This window comes from Tribolium castaneum, chromosome 2, assembly GCF_031307605.1.
Source record: "Tribolium castaneum strain GA2 chromosome 2, icTriCast1.1, whole genome shotgun sequence".
Taxonomy (NCBI): Eukaryota; Metazoa; Arthropoda; class Insecta; order Coleoptera; family Tenebrionidae; genus Tribolium; species Tribolium castaneum.
Window position 1 is genome coordinate 20881718 of NC_087395.1, and position 24447 is coordinate 20906164.

The 24447-nt window shown below is 31.8% G+C and overlaps 1 protein-coding gene across 2 annotated transcripts in view; it reads right to left on the minus strand.

Annotated features, from left to right (window-relative positions):
• LOC655640 (uncharacterized) overlaps positions 1 to 15863 on the minus strand; it is a 145874-nt gene extending 130011 nt beyond the window's left edge. For both annotated transcript variants that reach the window (XM_008201460.3, XM_015983760.2), the window contains exon 1: positions 15557 to 15863. The gene's annotated coding sequence lies outside the window, so the exon portion shown is untranslated. The remainder of the gene's footprint in view (positions 1 to 15556) is intronic.
• Positions 15864 to 24447: the final 8584 nt, after the last annotated feature.

A 24447-nucleotide genomic window follows, 5' to 3' on the forward strand; every position in this document is an offset into this window, starting at 1 on the left:
TTAAATGTGTCGCGACGTTTCGACACTTTTTTGTTTGTGGCAATTGTTATGAGGTATCAAAACATCGCGAGGAACTTAATATGTAATTTTATTTATTTTCTTGGTTCTAAAAAACACAATTTTCAACGTAGATAAAACCCTTTCATGCAAGGATGAGAAAACAAAATGTTAAAATAAATATTTAAATTCTTTAACTTCAGTTTAAAATTGACACAATTTCGAATCTTTTTTCAAATACGGTCCCAACCAGACACTCTTATCTAAAATTGTTTTCTTGACAAAAACTACAAAACGATCGTGTTTTATGTTATGTTTTCACCGTCCAAATTTACAAAAATTACACCGAATTCGGTGCGAGCAAACTGTGATTTTGTTGTTTTTTTTTTGTTCAAATAGAACGATTTGTATGAGTCTGTTTACATTATGAACTAAACAAAACAAAAGTCTATGTGTTGTTTTTAAAAAAATGTCTGTAATAATATATGTAAATAAAACTTTTCAAAACGCAGATAAGTGATAAGAATACAGTTATAATCTTATATGAAAAAATGAAATGAAAATTTTCCCTTCTTTTGTCTACTTGACCAGTTCAAATTTTGACCACAGCTCAGATGCTCCCCCCCCCCCCCGCCCCGAATTTGTTCCTGTTTCGTATTTTTATCTCTAAATTTGCTAAGACGATTTGTGTGACGACTTATTTAATTTTTTTTAATTTTTTAAGAAGATAATGGTGATTTGTATCCGCCGTCAAAATACTAAACAATGAAAAAACCGTGAAAAACAGAAAAACAACAAGGTTCGTGAACTTTATTTTTCTAGACGATACAATTTCGTTTTACCATGAAACCATGATCCATCAACCAAACTGTGTACATAATACGATTTTATATTTTATCCGTGACGATGAAATAACAAATTTTAAATAAAAATTGTAAAACATGGATAAACGTGTTTAAAAAATTTCTTGACTTTTTTTGATATTATTCAAATTAAATGTTAGGGTGGCTAAATATTAAGATATGATGAATTGTACAAATAAAAAAAAACGTCGTAAACACTTTATTGTTATGTAAAGATTTTTTTTGAGTTCAAATCCAATGTATTTGCAAGTGCCTTCATTATGAAAAAGACGTTTTAGCGAAAAATTTACAAAAACGAAAAACTGGAGATCATGCGTTTACATTCTTGTATCTTCCTTCTAGGTAAAGCTAGGAACTTTATTTTTTTGCAAAAAGATTCCTCAATGAATCCAGATTTTTACGTAGTTACATAAGGCTGAGTTCTTATAAAGATAAATCTTGGGTTAATCGAAAAAATTACATTTTCTTGTAAGATTTAGCCCAGTCAAATTAGACAAATCGGTGGAAAAAATCCCTTGAGAGTTGGATTTTTTAAAGCTTCCTTAACACTTGAGTAGACATATATCAAAACCCAAAGGTAGAGGGCGAGCTCGAGAAAAGGGAGGGGGTTAAAGCAGTCTTTTTTTGGTTATTTGCTTATATCTCGGAAACTGTTACTCCTGTCAATTTTTCTTTTTTTACCAAAATTAAAGCTGGTAAAATTTGCTACAAAATGGTTATATGCATTTTTCTTGTAGGACTAACCATAAGCGAGTTTTAGGACTAGAAACAAATAATTATTTAAAAAAATGTGCTGTAAAACAAAATGTCTTATAATTTGAAAAACTGACAATAAACTGAATTTATTGCGTCCAACACTTCATTAGAGGTTAAAGGAGGAGACATGAGGGTCCCAGAAGTCTTCAGAGTCGTCTTTAGATGCTGCATTTTCGTGTTCGTCTCAAACATTGAAAACTGAATTACAGTCTTGTTCCGTAAAATATTAATAAATAAATGATTTAATATAGAAGTTTTGAATAAATCTTATAATAAACTGTATGCATTGAGTTCAACATTTCATTCTATTATATCATCTGAGTCATCTTCTGATGTTGAATTGTGGTCTTCAACTGGAGAGCCCGAGAGAAGAAAGTATTTTTCTCCCTTATATCCCAATCTTAGCTTAGGTGGGAGACGCTTTATACACACTATTTCCATATAAACACTTATGATATACTAATGTTTAGTTATACAGTTTCATGTAGACACCAAACTTCAAAAGCTAGTAGCTCGCTTACGGTTAGTCCTACAACAATAAGGCTACAACCATTTTGTAGGAAATTTTATCAACTTTAATTTTAGTAAGAAGATAAAAATTGATAAAGGTGACCGTTTCCGAGATATAAGCAAAAAAAAACAAAAAAGACAGCTTTAGCCCCGTCTCCCTCGAGCTCGTACCCAACCTTCGAGGACTTTTGATATATGTCTAACCAAGTGTAAAGAAAGCTTTTAAAAAAAATCCAACTCTCTAGAAATTTTTACCACCGATCGTCTTATTTTTGTCTAATTTGACTGGGCTAATTATTTAAAAAAAAATTCTAGCTCATACCTATTTTAGATAATCTTTAGAAAACACTTTATTTCACGTTTTGTCAACCACTTCTCAAGGGTTGAAACAAAAAATTCTTTAACTAAACGTTTTTATACTATACTTCAAAGTAACTTACATCAAAAGTGTAAGCTTAACATTTTGATTTAAAGACAAATGTCTGGGCTATTTTATTTCCACTAAAATTTTATAAGTTTTTATAAAGAACCGTGAACTGGGCGCCAAATATCCTAGGACGGACCTGAACAGCACTTCAGAGACGTCGATGAATTTCTATATGTAGTACCTAATTTAAATTGTCACAAGTTTCACCAATTTTTGGAATTGTTATAAGTTATTTTTGGTCTAATTAAAAGTGTATAAAATTCCCAGCCATTAAATATTCGAGACGCAAGACCGGCCACACTTATCTTGCCTGTTTGGGATGCGGATTGACTCCACTGGAGGATATCCGTCCGAACCGATAGACAACACAGATAAGAACCGCTTTGTCTCCTGTGGATTATGCCTCCCGGTCTTTCGTCAGGGGTAGCTGACGGCCTCACCTCGCTCCAGAAAAAAGTAACTCGTAAAACATATTTACACACATCTCGCGCAGCGTCGAACTTAGACACAATATTACTCATAATTTTTTTCTCGTCCTCTTTTTCCATGATTTATAGGACGCATCGACAACGAAAACGACCATTTGCGAAAGTAATTTTGCGATTCCATCACGCACCGCTTCCACAGACGCAAACAAGAACAATTATTAAAACAGCACCAAAAACCTACACTAAACCATATGAATTATTTTTTAATCCACTGCCTGATGCTCTCACCGGCCGTATTTCTAAAATTTACAGAATTAAAATATAATTAAAAATAATATTTTCACAAGGTCTGATTTAATTACATTACCGCAGCCTCAATTTCCTGCAGTACAATGTTTGAATCAAATATTTGGTGATATATTTCATCCAGACAATTCGTAATTTCTTTCTATTTATACAACAGTAGTAAGTAGAAGGTTTAGAAAAGACTAAAAACAAACCTTAAATACTAAAATACAATACTAAAAGAAACCAACAAACATTTTACTTTTATGAAAATGTTTTGTTTCCAGTAAATTTTCTCCAATGTTTTCTAGAAAAAGCCACAATAATTGCATATGCGTAAAAAATAACATTTGAGTAGGCAATGAATGTGTTTTTCTATCGATTTAAGTCATAGGGAATAATTAAATTAATTGGTGTTTTTTGAGGTATGTCGAATAGTGTGTAATAGATTTCGGTTAGGTTAAAAAACATGTTTGATGTTAAAGTCTTGACGCCTATGGAACGGTAACTGAAATCATTAATAAATAATAATAAATTTTCAAATTTTATCTACAATTTAAATTAATTTATTTAAAAAAACTTCTAGAAAATAATTTAATTCTAGGATTGGAAAACAACTACAGAAACTTTATTAACAAGCAAGAAATTACAGTGGAATCTCTCTTAGCGGGGCATCAAAATATGTTATGTCTGTTCAAAGAACTATTCCTCTCGAGAGAAAATTGCAAATTTAAATCAGTAGATAAGTAATTTCCGGGGTGCAAATATTCCAAAGTTAATATAGCTAATAGTCCATGACATTTGAGGAAATGAAAATCGGTGGTAGTTCACCATTTTTATATTTTTTTTATGGCAGGAAATGTTTTTTTGCGACCGCCTTTGTTAATTTTGACTCAGTTTCTTTAAATCAACCGAAGATTAGTTGGTGACGATTAGTCAGCGCCGTAAATTTAAAAATAATCACCAAAAAACGTACTTCATTAAGTATATGATGGAATGTTTTCCATCAGGTGTTTTCATTTTTCAAAGTATCAGAAACTTGCATTTTTCGACACATTTATGACACTTTAGATCTTTTTATTGTAAGGTACCTCAATTTTTTATTTAAAAGTTAAAGCAAACCTCTTTGTGTTCATTTCCAAAACGCCGCGTATTGCAAAATTAAGCTCCACATTTTGTATTTTCGATAATTTAGAAAATCTCCTAATTATTAGCCTAATTATGCTAAATTGGGCAATAGCAAGTGAAAAAATTGTAGTCATACATGAAAAAATACGAACACAAGTCGAAAAACTTCTTCGATATGCAACACAATACTGTGTCCTCACAAGAGAATATTTGTCCTCAGATGTAAAATGTGGGTTTTTGTCCGCTCAAGGGAGAGCCATTGCAATGCTTTCAGCATGGATAATCTTTTACAAAGACACAACATTATTATAAGTATGTCACAAAAATCAAATTGGTGTTGTCAAGAATCAAGACAAGACCAAGACAACAACTGAGTTAATGATTTCAAGTCAAGTCAAGAAACAATGACAATATTGACACTGGAGTTTGTGAGTTGTAGTTTTAATCATATCGTTTAGCAGTAAAAAAGCCATTTCACATAAATTAAATTTAATAATTAATCACAATTAACTTTAATTTTGCAAATAAAATTTAGTTTTTTTTTTATTTTCGTCCGCTTCACTCACATAGTATCTAGTCGTCAATTTCTTTTTTCTTAATACTCCCATCATCAGCTCAATTGTTCTTAATCAAAGCTCTTAGATTTAAATTGTATTCATGTTCTTTATCGTTATTATTTTCAGTCAACTTCTATGTGTACCATCTCGAAAGTAAATCTTCCATTTCTGCATTAGTTTTATAACAAAAGTTTTTCGCAATTGTTACCATTTTATACCGACAATAATTATTGCAATACAGTTGGATTTTCCAAAATGTTTTAAAATGTTATTAACTAAAAAATACACTAACAGCACCAGTAGGTAGACGACGAATGAATGCAGAAAAAAAATATCGAACGTGATAGAGAAGGGAGTACCTTCCAGGACTTATAAAAATGAACAAATATCTTGACATCAAGACAAGATTCAAGTGTTCAATAGATAATTAAGTCAAAAACAAATCTTTTTCTTGTCCCTGAATTTGAGTTTCGTTTTTTGCAATCTGTATAGAACACCCAAATTTTCGAAATAATTTAAGTAATGTAAAGTTTCTTTCAAAAATAAAATGGGGGAAGAGAATCATTTAAATTGAAGTAGAACTTACATACATTGCCTTGTAGGGTTGTATACAAGGTAAACATAAAAGTGTTTTTCTAGTCTCTAGTAGTTTAGAAAATGGAAATAGGTAAGTAAATTGATTCGTAATATTATTTTTTGTCTTCCTAACTTTTGTGGACCTGTCCGTTATTGTAAAAATATAAATGCAGTTCTTATTACTTACGTCGTTAAACAAGGCCTAAGAATTTAATTTCCACTGTCTAATGTTGATATTGTTATCTCTTTAATACATAATTAAAGCATGTCAGAATCAATTTTGTTAATTTGAGATAATTTCCCCCAAAAGATTTTTGTCCCATTCGTTTGTCCCGTCCGTTAAGTGTAAACAAAAAGTAAATTAATCAGAAGTCGTTACACATTGCCTTGTTTTTCGGTTTCGTAGTTTTAAAAGTTTCAAGTTCGACGTTTTAGTCAAAAAATAATTGTGGGAATTATTCATCACAAATTCGTTATAAATTAATTATTATAAAATTCTGCTTATTCAAAAGGCACTGATTGTTCAACAATAAAAATGTGACACCTTTTCTGTGTCCCGTCCGTTATCAATTTGTATTTTTTGCTGCTCGTATCAAATTTTATAAACGTGGCTCTAATTGGAGGTTGCAAACTGTTTGACTAGTACTAAGTTCCTATAAAGAACAGTTCACTTCTAATGACCCTGTTCATACAAACTGAAAATAAAATATAAAATTTTGTGCAATGTGTCCCGTCCGTTAAAATGGCTGTAAACAAAAAAACTTAAAATACTCAAAATACTGAAAAACTTAAACAAAGCTGAACCAAAAAAAAGCAAAATCTGAAGAAAACTCATTGCTAAAATCTAAAATTCCTAGGTATCAAAATTTTAAATGAAACTGAACCAAAATGTAGAAAATTTTACGCTCATATTTTCCGACTTTGATCAGACTGAGATTTTTTTGGTTTGTATTGGAAAACTGTTATTTCATTACGGGTAGAAGTTGCTGATACTCGTATTTCGTGATTTTTGAGTTTCCTCAGTTTTTCAATGATTTGTTGATTGTCGGAAAAGTCAAAATAAGAATTCATAATTGTGAGAAATTTATTAAATAAATTCGAACCAAAAAAAGTCATACACAATTTATTAAAAGATGGAATTTTGCTAAGACTTCAACCTTGATTTGTTTAAATGGTGTTTAAATTAAACAAATGTTCTATGACTAAATAACATCCCTGGAAATAAGTTAATTTCTTCTAAAACATTTTTCCAATAATTGGGATTTGCTCTGGTGCTGTTAAATACCCCATATTAATTCTGGCCGGCCACTGTTAAGTAAATCGTCATTATAAACATCCTAATTTCCGTATTTACGATTGTGTTTGCATTCCTTCGTCGGTAATTTTAGAAGCGCTCGGCGCCCTCGTCTTTTCCATCCTCCTGCGGCCAACTCTCCGTAAACATATCTTTCACCGTGACAGATAACTAACGACACTTTGTGTGTTTTTTAATTTTTCCTTTTGTCATCGTCAAGCCAGATTTTTGGCGTGTCGTTAACATTCTCTTCATTGTTGCGCGACGGTGTCACCGACCATAAATTGATAACGACGTCGTCGCATTCGACGAATTAAATGCGATATAAACAGGTTATTATCGCAGCACGTTAAAGGGTTTAAACGGCTGACTCAAAAAATCTCCACGGCCATATATCTCGGCGGAGTAATCTTTTAATTCACTTAAGTGAATGCAAATGTCTCGTGGTCTTGTCGAAACGATTTACAGGAGAACCTTTTTGGCAGCTGCTGGCGTTCTGACAACCTTCGTTTGTTACTCGCCGCTTTTTTCCTATTTCGTTCATTTTTTAGAGCTTATAATACGGAAATACGTCTTGCGGATGTTGCGGTTCACTGCATTATTTATCCCATAATATCCGTAAGTACACACTTTTGAATCAATCCGTCACAGACCGCAGACATTCGACATGTAGCGTCTTTGCTCACATCAAACGCGAAATAAATTGTGCACAGAAACTGCAATAAAACCGCTTCCGGAGGGCATAAACGTTTAAATTGGTTTCTTAAACCCACTGATATCATTTCCTCGAATTGTATGATTAAGGGAAATTTTCAACTACTGCACCAGAATAAAATCCTGCTTCAACAAACGGCCATAACGAACCACATTTATCACAGACTATTCATAAATACTTATTAGGGACATGATTGATTTATTAATAATTACTATCTGTTACGATCTGCCATAAAAGTTTTATGTCATCGTCCATTTTATCTGGTACTAACTTTAGTTACACACCTTTACACACAAAAAGATTGGATTCTAATAACTGTAATAACACCGAAATTTACTTCCTTATTCAGAAAATGTGTATCCTGTAGTGATTCGGTTCATGTCATTTTTAATGTAAATAAATTTTGTAATGATTCATTGGTCATGAATATAAATCGTGCATACAATGCCATTAGCTTTAATTATCATAATACCAAAATAACCTAAACAAATGGCACTCGATTGTCAATACGAATTGTCTTGTTGGCTGTGATGTGAAAAGCATTTAATGAATGATTTTCCCAAAATAAACATTTGTTATCTAATAAAATTCTCAGATTATTAAAATCAATCCCAAAGCTAACCATAATAGTTAACACCATATTTACGATTCATGTCCAATTTATGTCTGCTAAACGTATATTTTTATAGTATACGAGTATCTCAAAAACTAATAATAGCACAGCTTTCGATTTCAAATACTTCTACCCTATGCCTCTAAATTTCTTCAAAATTTTTCTACATTTCCTTAATTACAATTAACTAAAATTTGGTAGGTGTAAAACAATAAGTATTAAAATATTTCCTGTGTTATTTGAGAACAACTGATGCTTAAATGTTGGTTTGAGCGAAAAATTGCATTAACCTTAAAAATAATAATTATAAACAGGTACAAATTAAAAATTGAAGTAAATGTAATTTAAAGGCTAGCAGCTGAAAACATCATTTGTTTTAAAATACGCTGGAAATCATGCTAATATTATTATTTTAACTTATATAATATTCGCCACAAAGAATTGTAAAAAAAATTGCTTGAAAAAAAAAAGATTTAATAACAGAGGCTGATTTCTGTGTGGTAATTATTTTAAGAAATATCTACAATAAAAATTACCTTAAGGAGGCTTACATCTGTAAAATTATTGTTTTATATTCAGACAATTACTATGTCCTCAAGAAAGTAGATGTTTTACTAATCACAACCACGATGTTTTTTTACGTTGAAGTTGTTGTATAAACTTTTTAATTTTGTTTTTCATTTATTCTTTATTTAACATAAACCATATTTCTCTAAAAAAATTTCATCGTTATCGTCTGGTTCTCTCAAAATTAACATTATAAGAAACAGAAAACTTTATAAGAAGTTTTGTAATCGTGGACCCTTTAGTAGCGATTTTTGGGAGATTTATTTACTATTCATCTAATAAAATTTTTAATTATCATTTATTCCAAGAATTATACCTCAAAAATTATAAGGAACTATCGTCGCATTATTTATATAAACAAATTCAATTTTTAAATGAAAGTTTGAACATTCTATTCTAAAGTCTTAACAATTAAACAAAGCTCTTAAATTTAAAAAACTTATGAAAAGTCTGGTCAGGTCAAGTTAAGTCTGGTCAGTTTAAGCATACAGGTGTTCCGTCTAAACCCCACATTAGAAGTAAAGGGAGTTCTAATAATGACAGTCATCGAAAAATTTGTATACAACCACAACCTCTTTCAATGAAAATATTTTCAAAATTGTATCACTTTCGGTTATACCAGAAGTCGCTATCAACTTCCATATTTTAAATGGAAAGTTATATTTTTTAATGCGTTTTTGGATTTCTATAGTTATTTTAAAGAAGTTTTCATAAGCTCTCTCTATAGTTAAATTTAGCTGTTGACGAAATATTAAGGGTTTTTAATTTTTTTTTATTTGCACCTTCTTGTTCAAAATTGGTAATTCTGCAATTTTTAAAAAGTTGGAAATATTTTTCAGCTCATTTGAAAGACGAGGCCTAGATCTTTCCTTTGGTGTTTTCAAAATTCTAAAAAAAATAACAAACCCCAAATGTTTAAAATTAAGTTTTCAGAACTTCAAGCTCCCATAATTCAATGTTTTCAAATGAAATGCCACAAGTTTTATTTCATTAAGTCGTAGAGAATTTTATTCTGCATCGATCTGTATTAGCATTCCCTATACTTATGTTTAATAGTTTTTTTTTAGTTATACTACTTGTTAAAGTTTTTGAAACCAAAATTCAATGTATTTATTTAGTTTTCACAGGACAGATAACACAATTTTGAACAGAGTTTGTTGTTTGTTTTTATGGCAAGCGATGCAAAAATAGGTGTGGTTAGTATGAAATTTTCTCTAGTGTCGTGTCAAAAAAAAACAACATAACATGAAAATTATAACAGATAGGTAGGGAATTCTAATGTGGGGTTTAGACGAAACAGGCTGTATACCTACTATTTTGAAAACCTAAAACCTGAAGAATTTTCTTAACAATTGAACAACAAAGCTCCTTTGTTTCAAAAACTTATGAAAAGTCAAAATTTTTCCAGATCAAGGTTGTGAAAGTTTTTTTTTAATGTTAAAAATAAGAAAATGTTCAATAAACTCTACGCGTCCCGTTGCCTGACGTATTTTAAAAATACAATTATGAGAATCTCAAAATACATTTTTAAAAATAAGGATGTGATACACTGATGAGTGACAACTATGTGAGAACAAATCGGATATCCCAATGTAATTAATTTACGAACTTCATTTAATTTTTTGAAAACTCGGATGATTGTAAATTCTGTAGCACAAAAACCGATAACTCGAATAGTCAAACTTTAATAAGTTAATTTTTTTACACCTTAAACCTTTTCCCTCACATTCTAGTGTTAATTTTTTTAATGTATTTTTGCATAAAACAACATTTAGGCATTATTTTTCTTAGAATTCATTCATATTTTTGAGTTGCTTTTTTTTTCATTTATTTTGATAACACGAATTTTCTATAACTCTAACTATTGAACCGACAACTGTCTATTCGGGTTATCGAAGTTCGACCGTACTTTTTAACACATCAACTCTAGTGATCTTCAATTTGTAGATGATTATTAAGTCAATAATATTTGGAAACAGAATTAATTCTGAGAGCAAATCTAATTATTTGCTGATTACAAACAGAATAAATTGGTGATGCTAAAATCACACAAAGCCACAATTAGCATTTCTGTCGTCCCCTTGGACACTGTAAAATCATACGACAGTGTAAAACTTTGTTGAAACCAATTTAACCAAACAACAATTTATAGAAACACACTTATCGATTTATCTTGGAAGATATCGCAAGGAATGGGATAATTCTGTGCGGATAGAAAATCGTCACCAGGTAAAGGCGCTCGGATATATTTATTTCTATACTTTTGAAGCTGAACACTTTTGTATTGGATGGGGTTTTAAATCAGATTTTTTATTTCACGCTAAATGATGACTTATCGTTTGAACATGTTCAAGGGGAAGCTCAAGTCTCAACGTTGCAATATACAACCCGTTCTCTTAAAAAGTCAATTTTATGCCATAATTTTGCCAGAGCAAGTTTCGACCAGGCGTTTTAAAGTGTTCAGCTCCGACCAATTCCCAGTTCGTTAATATTAAACCAGGTCTTGGTTAAACGATGGTAAAATGACATTTTTCGGTTGTGTTGACCAAAAATTTTGTTAATTACCACAACCACAAACTGAGGAATGTTGTTGCAGTGTCGTGTTTACTGCAGCGTTCCAAGTTTTTTGAAAACACAACGAAATAAAATCACTTACGTCACGGCGCTAAGAAAACATTGCGGAATCAGATGTACCGTATTAAAAGGCTGCATTTTACGCCATCAAATTTTTGGCTTCAGTCCACAATAATTTCCATTGTGTGTGTTAAACTGCGGCGTTGCTAACGGAATGTTTCCGTACTTTATTGTTCATTGTTACCAACATAGCTATTCGAGGAAGGCTCCCTTGGTTGTCTTTGAAAGATCATGATATAATTTACAACACATAATTGAAAATTGAGACGCGGTTGGAAGTATCCAACCCTCTTTCCTGGACCATATTTCACTTAAAAATGTTCCGTGCGCTTCCATATGGAAATTTATGTTTAATTTAAATGGAAATTTTATCGAAAATTAAATGATGCCTAATTTTGGAGCATCCGAGTGCCTCGTGATTTAATTAAAATTTACGATTATTTTTTACAGCTTGACACGATTTTATGTGAGTGACCACAGAATAATTGCGACGGTTTCAAGGAACAAAAACATGGAAGCTTCGCTGCAAACACCTTTCGTTGCAATTAATCTCAGTTTGTAATTAGCGCAGAAGACGCCGTTTTAATTATGAAAAGTGAACCCCGCTTCTGGCGCTGTTTAATTATATCAACAGTTTTAAGTAGGAGCACATGCCACATGTTTGACTATTTCAAACCGTGAAGTTGTGGCTCGTTTTTTCCTTGTCATTTGTAACATGTTTCTCTAATGAATGACAACAACTGGACCATTATCGTTCGAGTTTCGTGACGAAAAAAAATTTCGACAATTATGAGTCAAAATGTCTAAGTAATAAAATCGGTTCAAATAATGATTATCGATAACAATTTTTATTGGTTATTGGATCAGTTTAATAGTTTCTGTTATTTCAATCAAATAACAACTTACAGATCTTTTTAATTAATAAATGAATAAAGCAGTTTTTCAATTAAAAAAAAAAGGATCTGTAAGACGTTATATATTATGTTTAAATTAAAGTATTAGTTTTTATTATAGTGGATCTAAAAGGTACGAATACGTCCTGTCTCTACGCCCGGTATTTCAGTTGACGGCTTAACCATAAAAATATTCTAATTACCAATTTATTTCCTGGTTTGGCGTATTTCAGCGCTTGGTTATTATTTAACCGAGGTTAAAATCTTTACCGAAGGAAATGTGTCGGTCGGGTTAGCAACTTTTATTCATGGTGAGACATACTCATGTGCAGTGTCTTTGTTTTTCTAAACTAATTTTTTTCAGATAGATTAAGCAATTTTATTATTTTCTGTGACTTGTTTTTGCCTACATTTTGGCTGTATTGTAATTATTTTATACGAGACATGAGGATGTGGATGCTTATTACATTTTAAAGAAAAATAAAAAAATCATCACGAAATCAAAAAGAGATTCCTACTTTTCAACGTCAACAACGCATGCGCATTTAAAATCCTAGCGCGCGGTGTTGCCAAAAAGCTTCCAATTTAACCCAGACTCTGCTGAAGCACTAAAAGACGCATTTAAAGTTAAAATCTTGGATAAAATTAACCAGTGGTTAGTTACCATAGATCTTATTAACCAGGCACTGAAATACTGGGTGTAAGAGGGGATTACTGAATTAAGTAATCTTTAAACTCAGGACTGATAAATGATAATAATAACACTGTCCAACACCAAAATCCTCTTTTAAAAACTGATGTAGCTTGTATTTTTTGGAGTGTTGAATGTGAATTTGGAACCCCTTTTAATTTTATTAGCACTGCATTTAAGTCCTCAAAGTGCATCTTTGGCTGTTTTTGGTACCTGCCATTAAAAAAAAGCCGTTTGTGTATATCCCTCTTATTTTTTTCCTAGCATCAAGTTTTTCAAGCACCATTTTATAAAAACAATTTAACCCAATTTTTACTGAAACACCTGAAATACCGGGAGATACTACTAGTGAAAACCTAACGTGTAATAACCATAAAATAAATAAAATAAAAATAAAATTATTTTTTCATTTACCTTTTGATGATACTACACTTAATGCAGATGGTTTATTAAATAAATCTATACTTCAATTGTACTTTTTGGAATTACCCGGAATCACCTTAGTGTTATATAATTTTATTCTTGTAATCTTTAATGTGTTTAAAACAGTACCATTTTTTATCTGTTGTCCAAAAACATTAATAAAAAATCCTTTTCAAATTGCTGAACCTGATGCAGTTCAGATAACGTTTTCAAAAATAATAAACCTTCTTTTCGACTACAGCTTGCCCATAAATTATACGTCGAACAAAATCTATCTTCCTCATCAATACCAATTTAACTAAATATACAGAATGACTCAAAAGTGCTGAACTCTCGTATTGTGATAAAAGACGTTCAGTTAAGCACAAAAATGAAGTCAAATTTTATTTTTTATATATTTTTAATTTGCTTTTCTCAACAACGGTATCTATTGTTGCTCTTTTGTTTAATTTAATTTATTGTCGAATTTACAAGTTTTTCAATTGTTTTCCACATCATAAGACATTAATTGTTGATTTTTTCAACAGGTATTTGTTAAATGTTGCAACTGCTGCCGTTTCCTCTAACTAAAATCAAAAAAAATATGATCTGAAAAACCAAAAAATTAATTTAGAATTGCAACTTTGAAGAGCTGCATATACCTTGTGTCTGATGTCCTTTATCCGCACCCGAGAGATTGTACGGTATTTAATCACCCTGTATAGCATATCAAAATAAGAAAAAGTAAGCTTGTCATCTGTTGAAATTATTATTGAAGGATGAATAAAGTGAAAAAAATGTTTCTAAAAAATACCACAGAAGTTGTGGAAGCTAAAAATCTAACTAAAAATGTTAATTGAATGAATTTTTTATTTTGTACAATATGTATTTTTTACAACAAAGGAAATGTTTTTATTTTTCCTACTACAACACTAGTATATTTACAAGCGAAACTTGTATCCTATTTTATTCGCAAACACATTACTTAGCACAGATATTTAGTCTTTAATCCAATATTTGAATAAAATAAAATTATAATCAATCGACTTGTCAGTCGAAAGTTAACACGTCAGCAAACGATCATGTCTTGTTGTTTACGTTAAGAATATGTTTGATCCATTCTGAGCTTACGAACGCACCGGACGGTGAAATTATGTAGGAATTTGAATATTACCGTGCATTAAATTAATTTCACTCATTGAAATAACTCATTAGGCAAAATATTATAACAATGAGTTCCTTAATAATTTGATTGAAAAAATTTGCAGTATTTTTGCAATCTTAATTTGAGTAATTATAGCCCCAAGGGATGAAACATTATTAATGACCGTAGGATTTAATGACATGTTTCCCAAGCTTTAAAAGGTTAGTAATCGGCAAATTACATTAATGATTGTGACTAAAAAAATATTTTATTACCTGATCTTTTTTTTGCACCAAAATAAACTTTTCAACCACCTCAAAATCTGGTCTAGTGCTTATTATAACCAGTTGACAACCCTATAAACCTTTTGTTTAGAATATGCAGTAGGTATACCTTCCATATCTCAACTTAAAAACTAGTCTAAGTCATTACACCCCAGTATAATTTTGGCTCCTAATACTCGAAAGTGTGAATTACGTGCTATGATTTTCCTCAGAGATTCAGGACAAATAAAACTTCAGTAATACATAATACATAACATGAAAGGTGATTATACGAAAAAATAAAACCTATTGAAACGTACAGGTTTTAAATTTGAATTATGAATAGAAAGGGCTCACTTTAATCTTTTTTCTGAGCGGGAAAGTATTAAAAAATGCTCAAACACAGGCAAGAAAAGCGATATTCTTAAAATTTGTTGGTCGGTGTAATTACCCTGCTATCAATATTTTACGAAGGGAGTTTTGGGGTAATGGGTGTTATCGTGGTGGACGTGAGGTTGAAAGGAAATCTGTGCTGTCGATATTTTGATTGCGATAGGATGATGTAGCTGTTTATCTCAGGCGGTAGAAAGGAAGCGAAAAAGAAAAATTGGCGATCAGGGGGTAAAAAAGCTCGGTCCTCAAATATGAAAATCAGTTGATTTAATTTTATTTGTCGAGCTGAGTGGATGTTAACCAGTTTTTACGTTCGTCCTAATGACAGAAAACAGAAGAAGTACACGTGTTGTTTGCTCATCAACAACGGCAACGTGCTAAGTGTAATAAAAGCATTGAGAGTGTGTGTCTACAACTTACCTATAGATTATTTATTACTCCCATAAAGCTCGGAACTAAGTCATCGTGCAAAACAATCACATTGACCGCGCTAGCATGGGCCTCTGCGTCGAGACCCAGGCTCGAAGTCCAGGACAAAGCGCTCGAGCGAGCTTTCACAGTTCCGGCACCGATCACCCGCGATATTATTGCAAAAACGCTGGAAAGTCGAGCATTTGACGGCGCGGCGAGTGTGTTAGCCTTTGAGGCCCGGGAACGAAATAACTTATCTGGTCCGGCTGAGAGAGCAGCCGCTTCTCCCTTCTCTTCGGACGGGCACCGCTGGAACACGAAGGATTTTCGAACGTAGGTCGCAGACGCGGCGGCGCGTTTTGCTTGCATCCCTTCCTCGCCAGCAACTACCCTCGGAGCAGTGGCGGCTCGTGAGCTCTAAACTAGGTGAAGGGCTAAGACACAATTCACAAAGAATTGCTGAAAAGGCCTTAAGCCTCAGCAGCGCCAATCCCTATTGTAAATTAGCCCTGAGTTTGTAAACAATTATGAAGAAAATAAAGAGATTTGGAATCGAAATTCACAAAGCAAGTTTGTTTTTCGCAGTTTCAATGTCTCCAAACCCTAGGGTGAAGATGCCAATTATAAGACTCCTTTTTTAAAAAATAAATTTGTTTTGGTTTTATTTTTTTCAGTGAAAGGGGCATATACAGGGTGTATTAGAAATACGTGTGTTAATTTCAACAGGTAACAGAGCTCAACAAATAAAACATTTTTATGTGTGATTTTTCAACAAATACCCCGATAATTTACTTAAAATTTGGAAAAGATAACATATTGAAACGTGTACCCACCTATGGGTACAAAAACAAAAATACCGAACTATTTTTGTTATGATAGAAACCGACAATTTGAACAATTTAAAACAACAATCAACATTATCGCTATGATTACAAACTAACACATTAAACATTAAACACTGACCTGACCTGACCTGACCGGCTCGTTTACACAAAAAAAGGAGCAAAACTGGGTAACACATTTTAAGGTCCGTTTTTGAGAAAATAATTTTGTCTTTTGTTTTCGACTTATAAACAAAAGTTGTCATTTTAGCAAAATCTTAAAAAATTCATATCTTCCTTAGTATAAGAGGTACATATTTGAAACACAGACGTTATAAGGCTCTTCTTTTACAGATAATTTCATAATGTTATTAGGTTTTTTTAATAATTCGTTTAGTTGTATTTTTTTTAAATAGGAATCATAGTTTTACTTTATGTTGGGTTTTCTTGGTGCAGAAATTAACTAAAACAATGTATAAAAAACCAACATACCAAACGTTTATTTAAAACACAACGCGTTTCAACCACAAAGTGGTCATCCTCAGGTGAGAATATAACTGACAGTTTATATTCTCACCTGAGTATGACCTTTTTGTGATTGAAACGCGTAAAACACTGTAAAAAAGTAGACTATATTCAGCGAAGCTTTTTTTATTTTTCATTTATTATTTTTCTTTTATTTGTTTATTATTTTATTATTTTTAATTAATTAATTTTTTATAAAGTAAACGATTGAATAATAATGTACAACTAAGGGGTATTACCCAGTATTGGGAAATGTAATCCATGTAATTTGTAATTCAATTACTTTGTAACAGATTACACAAAGAATGTTCGTTCATAATTACCCAGTTTAATCGTTGAGTGTGTAACGAATTACAAATTAATGTAATTATAATGTCATCTTATTACATTTTCGGTTAAAAATGAAATACGCATATCATGGGCTTTTTGGAAATTCCACTCCTAATAAAATGCAATATCGAATCGGGGAGCAAGAGCAGCTAGATAGAGCACTATTTTCGAAAAAAAAAAATCACAAAACGCTTCATTTGGCTGAAATCAAAAACGAAAAATGGCAACTCTGTACAAGTACACCTACTTTTATATGTTTACAAAAATACTAACCAAAAGTAATACCATGGTAATACTTTTAAACTGGTGTTTTAAACTTTAGTAAAATGATAATGACAACAAAGATACAGTAACTTCTTTTTTTTTTCATTTTTGAAACCGACCCTGTTCAGATCAAAAAAATCAAAGGACTGTTTGCGTAATCAACAAAAACTGTTACAATTTTCAACTAATTAGTCGGAGAGACTCACTATAACAATAATAACAATCTTACAGATTTTATGCAGTTGTATATAGGCAATGCTATCAGAATGCAGCTGCGGTATTCAGAAAGTACTTAGAATATGAAAAAATAATAATAAAAGTAACATTACTGAAAATCTGGTATCCACAATAATGAGGAAGATTATTTTGAAACGCTCACCTAAAAACGGCAGTTAGATAGGACCGGACTCAAAATTTTAGAAAACCTAAAAATTATCTCCGTTATTGAAAACATTTTTTTAAAGACGATTTAGGCTAAAACTCTTAAGAATGAGGTATAGTATCTCGTGTAAAATGAAACGCCTCAACTTCGAGAACACCCAGTATTTGAACTTACGAGTATACCTATGTGACTTACGAATAGATCTATGTGATAGTATGTATTTGGGTTTCACTTCCAAAAATCCTAAAACACGGTTCTTTTCATTTTTAACCCTAAGCCCAAATACTCCTACGTTTACCATTGAATAAATACACAAGTGTATCTCATTCAATGGGTATGATAAGTTAAAAATTAATAGTTTTTTAAATTTAAATTTAAAAATCATAAAACACATGTTACTTCATTTTTTGACGAAAGCCTAGATTCTAATTTTCAAGGATATAATTTAAAAAATGACGGATTTTAATTTGAACTTTATTAACACCCCATTTAATAACCTAAAGGCCGTTTTACAGAACACATTAATCGCAATTATAATTTAATTCGAGATTAACTTGACATTTATCAATACATTAAGGTCCGGTTTATAGAAACCTCATTAGTTTAATCTGCTATTAAATGCGTGATTAACTGATCATATGACCGAGTTGAAGCCATTTGGTTGGTCCATTTAACTTTTAACAATGAATTAAAATGAAGTTTCCTATAAACCAGCTCTTAAATAGGCAACTTAATTCGAATTAGTTTAATATTAAAATAAATTTAAATTTTGCTTTCTGTAAACCGAACCTTATCAGGGTATGATTTTCCAAAATAATCTGTAATAAAGTAACTGGGTGGTATTTATAAAATGTAGTAAATGCTTTTACTTGTGATAGTAAAGGTTAGCGCAATTTAGATTTTATTAGAAAGAAAAAGATAGAACAATAGTAAAAGCTTTCATTAAATTTTATTAATAGTATCCATAGTACCCAACTATTAGATTACTTTTCAATAAATTGTTATGTAACTGATTTTAGTTAATAAGAAAGTAATAACAATTGCATTGTAATTGAATACAAAGTAGTCAGATTACAATGTAATCAGATTAATGTGTAATTGCATTGTAATCTGATTATGCCCAACTCTGGTAATACCGCGGAAGCCACAATAAGGTTATGCACAGTTTTACTCCTCAGTCGTTAATACAGTAAAACATTAAATATTTTATTATTATTGCTTGAATATGTTACGAACCTATAAAAGGAAAACAAAAAAAAAACAAAACTTAAAGTTTGGAGAAAATAAGAGAAAGAGAAAAAAAATAGGCAAAGCCTATAAAAGCAGCTGCAAATAAGTGTCTTTTTTACATTATTGAAGAAAATATACCTACCTATATACCTACCACATTCTACGCGATTTTACCTCATGGGGTAGGTAATACCGCGCGATTGCACTAATACAGAAAAATTAACTAAAAAAAACTGTTTGGGCGAAACTAAATTAAAAATTACCAATGACTGTATAACACAATATCAAAATGATATATCCATTTAAGTTAGTTAATTTTTAGTTTTTAGTATTCTACTTAATTGCGCGGTATTTCCCCACTTTCCTCTACCTATATATTTGTTTTACAGTTAAGTAGACTTTCTTCCAAATGGCTTTTTTCTTCCGAATTTGGAATGGTCCCACAGGAACTCCCTGTGTATGCGACCGATTACAAGCAAGACGTGTTCCTTTCTTCCGTTACATCAGGTAAAAGTTTACAGATTGTACTTCACCTATCGAGCCGCCACTGAGCTTCTACTGTCTCACTTCACCCCGTACTCTATTTTGAATTTCTTTGCCTGTTCGAGCCACCCCCGAGGTCGTTTCTATGATCCGTCCCGTATGGATTTTACCACCAATCATCACAGGGGCTCTCGGTCACTGGCAAGCCGCCGATGCCGCAGTCATTGATAGAAAATATGTTTTATTCAATTTGACGTGGCTGTTTAAGGGCGACTATCAAAGGAGAAAAGGGACGCGTTTTTCGGAATAGTTAAGCTCATTCCGACGATCCCTCAATTTTCGACGTCGACAGGGGATGCAAACAGTAATTTCTTTATGTTTTCCTGTTGTAAAAAGAATTCGCAAGAAGTGGCACATATTTTTGCGTGGATTTTTTTCGCTGACAAGGACCAGCCAGCGGTTTTAATTGCTTCGAGTCTACTTCTACAGCTAATTTATTTGTTGCCAAGGACTGGAGTAAAAAGCTCGCCAATTAACAACGAAAAAATATATAAAAAACTAATTAAATTTGTTCTAGTGTGTGTATTGCGCAAGCTTCGCGAAAAGCTCGAGGGTATCAAGTGATTTTGAACGAATTATCTTCTGTTTTTGTTATCATACGTCTCTCTTTGTTACACAGTCGATAAACTTTGCTCTGCCCAATACAATACCGCTTGAAAAACGGGGAATTTACCCCCAGTTGCCAGTCAAGGAAGCGCATGCGTAGCGTCTTAAACGCGAGCTTTGTTTCAGTTGCTCAAAGCTCGAAGTTGGATCCGGAAAGCTCACAAATTAGCAGATAACACACACAAATCCACGATAAATAAAAATTCCCTGTCGTGTAATTAAAACTAGCGAATAAAATCGAATTTATTTAGCGATTAGTTCGGCACGCGCTCGTTTTCCGGGCAAACAAAGGGGTGAACTCGTTCGCCCCGGACTAGAGAAATAAAATTAGCGTAATTTTTTTCAGCACACAATTCGTTAGGCAACTTGGAATAAATTACAGGACCGTCCATTTACTTTTATTTATTTTTCGTGTTTTTTGGTCGGCTGGAATTGGAAAAACAAAAACAGTGTTATGGGAGGACGCGTGCGGTTTGGGTGAACAACAATTACGGGACATGCACACCGACGAATTTTCCTTCTCGCTTTTCACCGTCTCTGGCTCTATTTAACCAAATTAAATTAGTTACCTGGGAATCAAACGGCCTCATCTGCGACAGCCCGATCTGGAAAAATTAATCCCGGCCCGAAAATACTCGGATTTAATTAACCGAAAATTGGATCTGTAGATAGAACGATTTTTTATAAAACTGAATCCGTAAATTTCACACTGAATACTCACACTTTGAACAGGGTTTATTCACTGGTTTTATGTACTTACTGATAGGGGGACATCTTGGTCTGTTTTTTAAATTTGTATCATCACTTATCCCCTTTAAAAGTTTTCATGGCATAAACGATCTTGTGATACTTCAAATAAAAAATATTTTGATCAGAAATTGAACTGTATCTATTTTTTTAATTTTGAATGATTTTTAAGGTAGTAATGATTTTACCATTTATTTTCAATAATTGAAGAATAATAGGTAATGTGCTACTAATGAAACGTTGTTTTTTGAGTTATGTGATTTTCTTTTAATGCAAGCTACTTAGAATTGTTCTTCAAGAAAAAGTAGGTAAATAACGTTTTACGGTTGCAATTAAAAAAAGTCACTAAAAAAATACTATTCCTAAAAAACACCACATTTATGTAAACAACGTTTGGTTCCGTTCCTCCAGTTCACAGTTTTTAATCATGTTCAAAAAATAAATTTGAAATTGTAACACTTGGCATTAATATTCAGCTTTTTCTACTAAATCAATAGCTTAATTCTATTATGCACGCTTACTGAAATGCAGCTATTGCATTATGCATTTCTCATTTTTCCGGTGTAAGCAATCTAAAAATACTCAAAGTTGGTTAATTATAGGGCGTTTGGGAACGTATATAATGTTTAATGTTTATATAAATTGATGTATTGTTCAGATCAGGAAGTTGTGCGTGTGGTTTGCTAATTTAAACAGTTTTTACAAATCCATTCTAGCTACGAGTTTAAACTCATCTTCACATAGACTCGAATAGTATTTGTTTACATACTTAGAAACGAATAAATTTAATATCACAAGAAAAAAGGTCATTCCCACCTTCAAAACTGCGTGATTTGGTTAAATATTTAAATAAAGTATTTAAAATATTCTTAGTTCATCAAATGTTTCCCACATTCTACTTGAGATTTACACCTATAATATTGTCAGTATTTTTTTTAAATTGAATTAACACAACAAAACATAATAAATTATGAGCTGTGGATCCTAAGAGGTCCGCTCGATTATAATTGTAAAGGATACACTTACGTTGAAAAATAAAATTTTGAAACATTTGATTCTCGGTACTTCTTTCTTTACCTACCTAATAATTTAATCATAGCATATGATACAAAAATTTAAAATTTATTAACCGTGGTATCTTAGTTACTACAATCACAAGACTGCAGCCTTCTGGAAATGTTTTATCAAATTTCGTTGCAAATAGTAATACAAAAAATAGGAACTAGTTTCTATTATACTCGAGTCAATCAAAGCCAGGTCAAGTCACGACAGGATAAATATTTTATTAAATTTTGTTGCAAATAGAATACACAAAATTGGAACTAGCAAGTCAAGTCAGGCCAAGTCGTGCCAGGTTAGGTCAGGTCAGGTCACTCTCCATTTTACGTCTTAATACAGCTAAGAATAATTGAGAGAGAATTTTTTAACTAATTTTCTGGAGTCTGCTATAGCGTAAAGAGTCTATGCGCTAATTTATATATACCCTGTGCTTACAACCATGAGATCCAAAATACCCAATTTGAGCAAGCCTTAAAAGTGAAGTATACCTTTAGCCACATCTTATGCTGTGTAAAACCAGCATAATACAACATAACCCCAAAACTGGGGTCGTAAATAAACGGCTAAATTGTGGCTAAATTTCCGCCGGCAGAGCTTTTTCTAATTCAGAATATTTTCGATTTTATGGTACAACATTTACCGACGTTCTTGCTTTGTTTTTTAGAAGTAAATTTTATATCGAAAAAGACTAGAAATCCATTAAAACAAGCACAGCTAACGCATTTCCGATGTAATTTTGCAATTTACTGTGTTATTTAGAGCATGGTGTGCACTACAGGGTTATGATTTCAAACCATATCTGGGCTTCTTCAAGTCTTGTCTACTTCTTCTTGTGCATACACAAGAAAAATTTATTGATTTCTAGTTTCTTGTCGTTTGATTCAGCATGTTAAGCAGCATCTACTGATATTATTAAATTTAATTTGTGAACAAAAAGTAAAAAAATCCTTCTTTCAAATGAAACTCTGGTCTTTTAAATTTTTGACGTTTCTAACCAAATCTGTAGATGATCAAAATTTAAAAAAACGCAAAGTAAAAACGTGCAAAATAGTTCAAATATATATTAACCGGAATTTGTTTATAACTTTTTGTTGAAACAAAGTTTTAACAAAATTCTAACTTTTCCTCTAACTTTATGCACATAATACGCCATTTATTTGGTAGTTTCATAATATTTTCTATGGTTTCTAAGTTTTGTGGCAGAGTGTAAGTCAGTTATGTGCAAATATTTTTAACGCATCGTCATTGGGGAATATAACGTTCTTCAGTGCCCCTTTAGATGGATAAAAAAATTAAAATTGGGCTTTAAGAGGGAAGTACAGGACTTCAGGAGTCTTCCAGTGAAATTTTTCCACACGGGCTATAAATTGTCAGGCATATTTTCTTGAAGCAATTGAAATGAGGGCTTAATTTTAAAAATATCACTTGAAAATAGTAAGGAGCATTCATTTGGACGCTTTTTTTCCAAAATATAAGCGTGTTAGGGAACGGTTTAGCAAAAATTTAAAGATAGATAGAGAATGGCAAGACAAATCGATTAAACAAAATTTATATAATTTTCCTAAAAAATCGTTCTGAAATTAAAGTCCCAAATTTTGAGAACCGCTAAACTAGAATAATAAAAATTTGCGTCAACTTTAATATCATTAACAAAACAGCAGGGATAAATTAACTTTTAGGTTGTTACGTTATTTTTCTATTTCAATTTGTCTTTTGTTATTAAATTTTAAGAAAAAAAAACATTTTTTTACCGAACCATCCACACAAATGAACATGTTAGCCACAATTTTGAAAAATTCTGAAAACGCCCATGCGCCACCATCTCTATTTTGTTTAATGACAAAATTAACTGATAATAAACCACAGTAAGTCACAGTGTCAAGCAGTGGCTTTCAACAGATGGATTAATAAACATTTCTCAAGAAAGTACGCACTTTTTGGAAAATGATATAAGGGTTTTTAACTCGTCTGATCATGACAAATTTACATACGAAATACTGCTGCACCATACTCTTACACCTTGTATAACCTCCTGGGTCACAAATTTAGCTTTGGTGATATAGGGTGCAGTCTTTTTTTTTGACTAATTAAGGTTTCATCTTAATTACGTAATACTGAATTCAAAAAGTTTCCATTTGTGCTTAAATCGATTCTATAAAGCTTTGTAAAACTTCTTGCACATGATTGGTTACAGACTAGGTCAAAAACTTATAAAAAATATTAGCAAACGACTAAAGTAATGACGTCTATGCACAGAGTTGTAGGAAGAGTACATGAAAAACTATTTTAAAGAATTTTTTTAAAATGTTGTTTTAGTCAAAGGCTATAGGAAATTCCAATTTATTTTTGGACCCCCTACGTATTATCTTGCCACTTCAATCTCGATATCCTAC